Consider the following 9,781-nt stretch of genomic DNA (forward strand, 5'->3'; position numbering starts at 1 on the left):
CACACACACACACACACACACACACACACACACACCGCTTGTTTGTCCATGGTTGCTTGCACACTGTCTCTCCGTTTAGATGGTGAGCCCCTTGAGAACAGGAGCTGTCTTTTGCTTGTCTCTGTATCCCCAGAATTTAGCATAGTGCCTAGGCACTTAATAAATGTTTATTGACTGAAAGATATGTATATACGTAATTTATATATGACATGTGTATAATTTCATCATCAGTTCTGTTGAATTAGGATTGTTCAGTACAATCAAATTTTAGTGGCCCTTTAGTGCTGTTATCATTTGCATTATTCTAGTCATTGCATATACACACACACACACACACATATATATATATATTTTTTTTTTTTTTTAAGCAATTGGGGTTAAGTAACTTGCCCAAGGTTACATGGTCAGTTATTTTGTGTGGGTGTTAAGTATATGAGGCTGGCACCAACCCCAGGTCCTCCTGACTCTGGGGTTGGCACTCTTACTCACTGTGCCACCTAGCCACCCCCATTGCATATTTTTTTTAAAATTCTTCTTTCTTTGTTCTTCATCAGTTCATATGAATCTTCTTGGGCTTCTTGGAATTGTGCAGATTAGTAATTTTTACAGGGAAATAATATTTCAGTTGAATGACTTCTTCAAGTCTTTCTGGAAGGATTTGGTTTGCAGAAGATAAGGCAGTAAATGTAACACTCTTCTAATCTACTAACCACAAAAGAGGAAAGAGACTTCTACTATAGCCTTATGGATTTAGGTTAGTGCTTAAAAAGGGATAGGGTCTGAATCTGACAGGGAAGGAACAGGAAATGAACTCCAGGGCATGAGGATATAGGAAAGAAGGGGCAAGGAAAAGAGCTAGAAACATAAATAAAGACTATAATGGATCAATGCCCTAGAAGAGGAAAGGAAAATAGAGAATTGAATTTGAGGAGAACACAGTAGAAAAGGGGGACAAACAGGAAGTAGGGCTGAGCTCTGTAGGTAAAGAAAGTAATGCCACTACTATGTCTATTTCCAAAGATGATTAGGGAAAAAGGAAAATAACCTATATGTTCTAAAATGTTTATAGCAGGTCTCTTTGGCAAAGAACTGGAAATTACAGGGATGCCCATCAATTGCAGAATGGCTGAACAAGTTGGAGTGCATGGTTATGATGGAATACTACTATGCTATAAGAAATGATGAGCTCAATGATCTTAGAAAAACTTGCAAAGACTTGCATGAAATAATGAAGAGTGAAATGAACAGAACCAAGAGAACATTGCATATAATGACAGCAATATTGTTTTAAGAACAACATTGAGTGAATAAGTCATTTTGGCTTTATAAATATCCAAATTAACTATAAAGGACATATGAAGAAATTTTCTTCTCTGCTTCCAGAGAAAGAACTGATAAAATAAAAGTTTATATATATTTGTGTCTAATGGCAGCCATCTCCAGGGTGGAGGGTAGAGGGAAAGGGAAAAAAGAGGAAAAAAAAAGAAATTTACATGATAACTTTATTATATATTTAAAAAGAAAAGCAAGTTGTACATAATGGATTTACAGTTTCATGTGCAATCATTCTTTATTAAACTGTATTATGGAAATGCTTGTTTTATTCTATAAATTAACAATAAAATAAATGTGTGGGGGGGAAGAGAGTCAGCTGGAGCTGAGAGGACAGACATGTAGCATATTCCAATTGACATAGTCACGACTCACCTATCAGGTCTACTGAGCTAAGGTGCTGGGCATGAAAAAAAGTCACCCTCAAGATGCTTACAATCTAATATTCCTAAAAAGTCTCAATAATGAAGATAGATTATTTTAGGCTTAACATTTGTTTGACTAGAAATGTGTCATTGTAGCACTTTAGCAATGCAAAAGTGGTGGTGGCTGAGAATTTCTTCTTTGAAAATTGTATGTAAAACAAGTAAGTTTGGCTGAGAAAATGTACTCAAATGTATTCTGTTGTTAGACACAGCTCTCATGAGACTTGTGCTGGTTAATAAAGCAGTCTATTTTTGGCATTCAAAAATTGAATTGCCTCATGATTAAGTCTGCAGAGAGCTCTTGAAACTTGCTAACAAGTTTTCAAAAATCTTATGTATTATGTTGGATGGGGTGTGTGAGTGGGGAGGGGGTGCATTACACACAGAAACATCCATTCCCCTGACCCAGTCATAGCTTGTATATTTGGCATCCAATGACCAATCTGCTTGGATTCAGAGGGGCTCAGTGTTAGCTGCCAGACGATGGAGATTAGTTTCCAGGGCATAACTTTGCTGGGGAGCAGAGGTGGGAGGGGGGGGGGGGGGTGGCTAAGGCATGATATATATTGTCAGAGAGAACACCACACTATAATCACTGAAGTATTACAATAAATACTTTTGTCTCTGAACTTTTTAATATATATTTTGGTAGTTACATTTCAACATAATTGGTTCCCTTTGTAATACTATGCATTTTGTTTTATACATTTAAAAACATTATTCTGAAAGATGGTCTAGAGACTTTGCCAGACTCTCTAAGGGGTTCACAATTAAAAAAAAAACCTGTTAAGAACCCTTAAAATAGGGTGTTTTTTAATTGTGAAATTCATTGATTTGAGATTCAGAAGCTTCTTCCCATCTTAACTTAAAATGATGGATTCATGGGGCCAAAAATAACTGAGGTCTCCACGTCTAAGTCCTGGTCTCTAGGTAAGATCACTCTTCAGTTGTTCCATGAATTAATAAGCATTTATAATAAGTGCTGTGTACCATGCTTGGCACTGAGGATACCGAGATAAAAATGAAACAGTCCCTGACCTCATGGAGCTTATGTTTGTTTTTTTGAGGGAGACAACCTCTGCACATGTGTGTATATAAAAAATAAATACAACACAGATGCAGAGTGACTTCAGTGTGTGAGGCATTGGTGGTGAGCGGAAGAGCTGGGAAAGACCCCATGTAGGGTATGACCCTTGAGCTGGACTTTGAAGCAAGTACTCAGAAGAGCTAAGAATCTAATTTTACATGTTCCTATGTTTTACAACTCTCAATAATAGGTGTCCCCAAAAGTTTTAGTGTAGTCTTTAATGTAAAGTTTTAAGGCTATTAAAGGTATTTTTTTTTTAAACAAAACTATTAAAGCTGTATCAAGACTTTTGGCATCCTGTCTAAGAAGAGACAGTTTGGTGAGTGCTGGATTCATATCCCACTTTGCCATTCACCAACTGAATGACTTTGGACAAGTCACTTAACTTTTGTAGCATCAGTTTCATCATCCATTAAATGAGGGGGTTGGACAAGTGGATGTATGTTGTAGATCCAGATCTTGTCATCTCTCGTGCTGTGAATTAGTCTAAATTCATTGTGCTCCAATGGAAACCCCTTCCCTCTTATTTTGTGTTTGTTGGTCACAGACAATTCACAAATATTTGTGATCTTTTATTCCACAAACCCAGTTCCTCCCATTTTCTAGCCTTTTCTGCAAAGGTCATGTCCCAGCCCTTTTGTTTTATCTCTGGACCCTTGCCTACCTTCTCCAAGTCCTCCGTTTTTTGTGAAGGACAGATGTGGTCAGCATTTCCTACGGGAAGTTAGGAGAAGATTCTGGAAAGCTCTCCTCTTGCTTAGGCATACTAAAGAGTCTGTTTCCTTTTTCAAGCCCAGGTGATTCATAGTCGTCTTTGAATATAACCAGAACTGCAGCTCTATTAAAGAAAAAAGCACTTCTAGGGCTTTCTTCTCAAAGGCTAAGCTGTAATCATTGGCATGTTTAAATACTCTTGTGTACCCAGGTCAAGAGATTCTAGCTCCAATTATGTGGTATTAAATTAAATGAACAGGTGAGATTGAGTGACGTCTGTGCAACAACTGGACACATTTCAGTCAGCAGCAGTGTTTGCTTGAGAAGTCCTTGCAGCCTGAGAGTTCAGGAAGAAAAGGGTCAAAACAGAAGCCAGGGTTCCTGCCCTAGGGGAGCTTACAATCTCTTTGGGGAAATAGAACACACACATATCATTCCACCAAGGAGGACAAGGCAGCACAAGGGAGCAGCATCTTAGCAGGCTTCCCTGAAGGAGGTAAGTGATGAGCTAAATTATGTTTTGAAGGGCTTGAGAGAAACCGAGATGAGAGAACACCAGGGTGGCAAAGAAAGGGTCCACAAAACTAAGGATGAAGGAAAGGAGCTAGAGATTCATGGGAATAGAGGGTAGAGGAGGACAGGGGAAAGAACCACAAGACTGAAAAACCTCGAGAAGCTAAAAAATGTGAAAAGCACACAATCCCTTAGATTAAATTAGACTCCTTTTCCTAGGTGCCTTTGTTTAGAATTCTCATGGCTGATTCAAGCATATAAAACCAGGTGGTGGGAAGGAAAACCAGGTTGAAAAAAGGCGTTGTGGGTGGGCACCTGGCTCAGTGAAAATGTTTGTGGGAAGAGGAAAGGAAATGACAGGACCACAGGTCCTAAGGGGTCAGTACTCTCAAGTGCTATGATTGATGCTGACCTATTATTTATTTTAAATTGATTTTTTTCTTGAATACAGTTGTGTCCTGTCTCTTTCCTTTATATATGGAAACCCCCTCCATTCCTGGTAAACCCACTCTTCTTTTTCAGTAATTTTTTTTCAATTTTATTGAGAGTGTTTTGTTTTTACATTATGATTACTTCCATATTACTCACACACACACATACTTTAGGAGAGGTCTCTTGTAAAAAAGTAAAACAAGAAATCATAATCATCCATACAGTGACCTCCCTCATATGGAAGTGCATAGAACAGTCCACCTCTGTAGGAAAACACCCCCCTTTTAGTTTTTAAATTAAAAAAAAATTAACAGAAATCTATTTCTTTCCCTCCTACACCCTCCATGCCATTGGGAAAAGAAAAAAAAGCAAATGTCTTATAACAAACATGCATAATAAAACAAAATAAATTCCATTACTAGCTATGTTACAAAAATTGATGTATCTCACTCTGTATCCTAAATCCTCACAGAGGTGATGGATACTATGTTTCATCATTAGTTCTCTGGAATCACAGATAGTCATTGCATTGTATTGATCATAGTTCTTACTACTGTTAAAATTGTTTGTCTTTACAGTGTTGTTATTATATAAATTATTCTGCTAATTTTGCTCATTCCATTCTTCAGTTTATAAAAGTCATCAAAATTGTTTACTTTACAAATAGCGATGCTAATAGTATAAATTGTTCTTCTGGTTTGCTCATTTCACTCTGCACAAGTTCGTATAAGTCTTTCCATGTCTATTTGAAATCATCTGTTTCCTCATTTCCTGCAGCACTATAGTATTCCATTATATTTATATACTATAATTTTTTTTAGCCATTCCTCAAATGATGTGTATCTCCTTAATTATTTCCTTTTTTTTCCCACTGGCAGGGGGAGGGGGAGAAGAGCTGCTGTAAATGTATAGATGCTGTAGATAGATAGAAATTTTTCATAATTCTTCAATCTTTTCTGGGTATAGGCTAGGCAGTGATACACCTGGATCAAAAGGCACACATTGTTTAGTTAAGTTTTTGTGTTTAATTCCCAATTGCTTCCCAGAAAAATTGGAGCCATTCATATCAATGTATCTGTTTCCCTATAGCTTCTCCAAAATTTATCATTTTTCTTTTTCTATCATCTTTACTACTCTGATGGGTGTGAAATGAAATTTCAGAATTACTTTCATTTGAATTTCTCTTATTAGAATGATTTGTAGCATTTTTTTCATGTGACTATAGATAGTCCTGGTTTCTTCCCTTCATGAATGCCTGTTTCTATCCCTAGACCATTTATGAATTGGAAAATGACTCATTCCTACAAATTTTCATCAGTGTACTCACTGCGTAACCTAAGAACTCTAGCTACCTTTAAACCAAAATTGTCGTGGTCATCCCTGTCCATCTTATGTTTCTGTCATTTGTTTTTACTTCTTAACTCTAGCACCCTATACAGTTACTTATGGAATCCCACTCATTTGATTTTTGACCAATTTTCTGGATACCTTTTTAACATGAGTTTAGAAATCATAAAAGGAAGATATGAATCTCTCTAAGTACTAATATTACTGCCTGAATAAAGTGGCTAAAACAGACTCAGATTACAGGAGAAATCAACAAGAACATTTGTGATTTCAAAAGGTTTGAAATATTTGGATAATTAAATGTCTGCAAGCATTCTGATGCTATCTTCCAAGGAGCTGATAACTTCTTCCACCAAGCTTCTGGTCTCTTGACACCTTAATAAGGATGCTTTCTTCCATCATCAAGGTCACTGGCGAAAATATTAAGTAATGCTTCAGCCTAAAACTGACTCATGTTTGGTGGAACACTCCATCATCAGAATCCTCTACTGAGTCAATGATCCTTTTTTCTTTTTTTGGTTTAATTTGTTTATTTTTAATTTTTAACTTTCGTTTCCACAAGATTTTGAGTTAAAAATTTTCTCCCCATCTTTCTCCTACCCCCACCCCAAAATAGCGATCCTACTGAATGTCTCTTTCCCCAATCTGCTCTCTCTTATATCCTTTCCCATTCCCCTTCTGACTTTCTAGTAGGGCAAGGTGGATTTCTATACCCCAGTGCCTGTATATCTTATTACCCAGTTGCATGCAAATATATATATTTAAACATTTGATTTTAAAACTTTGATTTCCAGATTCTTTCCCTTCTTTCCTCACCACCCATCCCTACTGGGAGGAAAGGCGATTCAATATAGATTATACATGTGTAGTTATACAAAACATTTACATAGTAGATATATTGTGAAAGAATGACTATATTTCCCTCCATCTTATCCCACCCCCACTTATTCTATTTTCTACTTTGATACTGTCCCTTTTCAAAAATGTGTGCTTCTAACTACACTCCTCCCCCATCTGCCCTCCCTTCTATCATCCCCCCTCTTATCACCTTCCCCCCTACTTTCCTGTAGATTAAGATACCCAATTTAGTGTGTATGTTATTCCCTCCTTGAGCCAAATTCAGTGAGAGTAAGGTTGTCCCATTGTCTTTTGCTTTTTTGTTCTTCCCTTTGTAACAGTTTTCTCTTGCCTCTCTTTTTTTTTTTTAATTGAGCAATCAGGGTTAAGTAACTTGCTCAAGGTTACACTGCCAGTTATTTCTGGGTGTGGTTGCTGAGTGTCTGAGCCTGGGATTCGATCTCCAGGTCGTCCCAACACTGGAGCCGGTGCTCTTACTCGCTGAGCCACCTGGCAGCCCCTAAGCAATTGGGGTTAAGTAACTTGCTCAAGGTTACACGGCCAGGTGTTTCTGGGTGGTTGCTAAGTGTCTGAGCCCGGGATTCGATCTCCAGGTTTATCTCAACACTGGAGCCGGTGCTGTTACTCGCTGTGCTACCTGGCCGCCCCTCTTGCCTCTTTTATATGAGGTAATTTACCCTATTCTATCTCTCCCTATCTCCTCTCATTATATTCCTCTCATCTCTTAATTTTTTTTTTAGATATCATGACTTCCTATTCAACTGATCCTGTGCCCTCTGTCTATATATACATGTACACATTATACACACACTCACATATGTATTTATATGCACATATACCCTCCTATATAAACATATACATGTATGTATACATATATATTCCCTTCAACTATCCTCCTACTGAGAAAAGTCTCATGAGTTACAATTATCGTTTTACCATGTAGGAATTTAAATAGTTTAACTTTAATAAGTTCCTTATGATTTCTTTTTCCTGTTTACCTTCTCATGCTTCTCTTGCTTCTTGTATTTGAAAGTCAAATTTTCTATTCAACTCTTGTTTTTTCATCAAGAATGCTTGAAAGTCCTCTATTTCATTGAATAGCCATATTTTCCCCTGAAACATTAAACTCAGTTTTGTTGGGTAGGTGATTCTTGGTTTTAATCCTAGCTCCTTTGACCTCTGGAATATCATATTCCAAGTCCTTCTATCCTTTAATGTAGAAACTGCTAGATCTTGTGTTATCCTGATTGTGTTTCCACAATACTCAAATTTTTTCTTCCTCACTGCTTGTAATATTTTCTCCTTGACCTGGAAACTCTGGAATTTTTCTATAATATTCCTAAGAGATTTGGGGGGGGGGGTTTCAAGAGGTGATCAGTGAATTCTTTCAATTTCTATTTTGGCCTCTGGTTCTAAAATTTCAGGGCAATTTTCCTTGAGAATTTCTTGAAGGATGATTTCTAGATTCTTTTTTTTTTTATTATGGCTTTAAGGTAGTCCAATAATTTTTAAATTATCTCTCCTGGATCTATTTTCCAGGTCAGTGGTTTTTCCAATGAGATATTTCACATTGCCTTCCATTTTTTCATTTGTTTGGATCTGTTTAATAGTATCTTGATTTCTCATAAAGTCACTAGCTTCCATTTGCTCCAATCTAATTTTGAAGGAATTATTCTCTTCAGTAAGTTTTTGAAATTCCTTTTCCATCTAGCAGATTCAGCTTTTTAAGACATTCTTCTCCTCATTGGCTTTTTGGGCCTCTTTTGCCATTTGAGTTAGTCTATTTTTTAAGGTGTTATTTTCTTCAGTCAGGTTGTTGACTCTCTTTTCATGATTTTCTTGCATCATTCTCATTTCTCTTCCCAATTTTTCCTCCACTTCTCTTACTTGATTTTCAAAATTCTTCTTGAGCTCCTCCATGGCCTGTAACCAATTCATATTTTTCTTGGAAACTTTTGATGTAGGAGTTCCAACTTTGTTTTATTCCTCCCATTCCATGCTTTGATCCTTTTTGTCCTCCAAAAATGATTCTGTGGTCTGTTTGTGCCTCCTATGCTTACTCATATTGCCAGTCAATTACTTGACTTTTGAGCTCTTTGCCATGGTAGAACTCTGCTTCCAGAGAGGAGAGCTTTGTCCCAAATCGCTGGGGTTTTTGCAAATGTTGTCAGAGGTCTGAGGAGGGTGCCGTCTCTGCAGCCATCACAAGCTCTGGTACACTGGCATTTTTCACCCCAGGACCAATACCCAAGACCATGATCCAGATCCACGCAGGTCAAAACAAGAGTGATTACCCTCTGAATGGTCACTTTGTCCCCCTAAGATCTGTAGGCCAGGAGCTCCTGAAGCAGCTATGTGGCAGACACTGCAGCTGCTATGCTTCTGCCACCTCTCACCCTGGGGACAGGGGCTGCACCATGCCTTCCTTTCCAATAGAGTTCCTGACTGACATTTCACTTTCTTTTTGACTTTTATGTGTTGAACAGTCTGGAAACCACCACACCTGCTGGTGATTCATTCTCCTGAAGTCTCCTCCAGCCACCACTGCCTCCCTGGGGCCAAAACCATACAGCTCACATGGAACCGAGCTTGGCTCCCAGTGTGCTGCAATGAACCCTTCTTGCCTGCCTTCCAGGCTGCCTTCAGCAGGAGATTTGTTTCTCTCTGTCACTTTGTGGGTTCTGTCGCTCTAAAATTTGTTTATAGTCATATTTTATAGGTATTTGAGGTAGTTGTGGGGGGAAGTCATGGAATTTCCTTCTTCTTCTCTGCCATCTTGGCTCCACCCCACAATGATTCTTTATGTTGTTGAGAATGATGACCCTGGGGTAGGGGGAGGTCCCCAAGACCCTTCCAGAGGGTTTGCAAAGTCTAAGCTATTTTCATAATAATATGAAGGCATTTTCATTTCTAATGCAAAAAATATTAATAGTCATAAAAACCTTTTTGGGGCCCCCCAATAACTTTTAGGAGTATTTAATGGGATCCTGAGGCCAAAACATTAGAGAATCACTGTACTAAACTAGTAACCACCTGCTTAGTGCTATAGTATCAATTCTGGGTGGTTATCTCA

Source organism: Petaurus breviceps, unplaced genomic scaffold (genome assembly GCF_028583685.1).
Source record: "Petaurus breviceps papuanus isolate PSGF00001 unplaced genomic scaffold, PetGlider_PUasm1.0 76, whole genome shotgun sequence".
In the NCBI taxonomy this organism is placed as follows: Eukaryota; Metazoa; Chordata; class Mammalia; order Diprotodontia; family Petauridae; genus Petaurus; species Petaurus breviceps.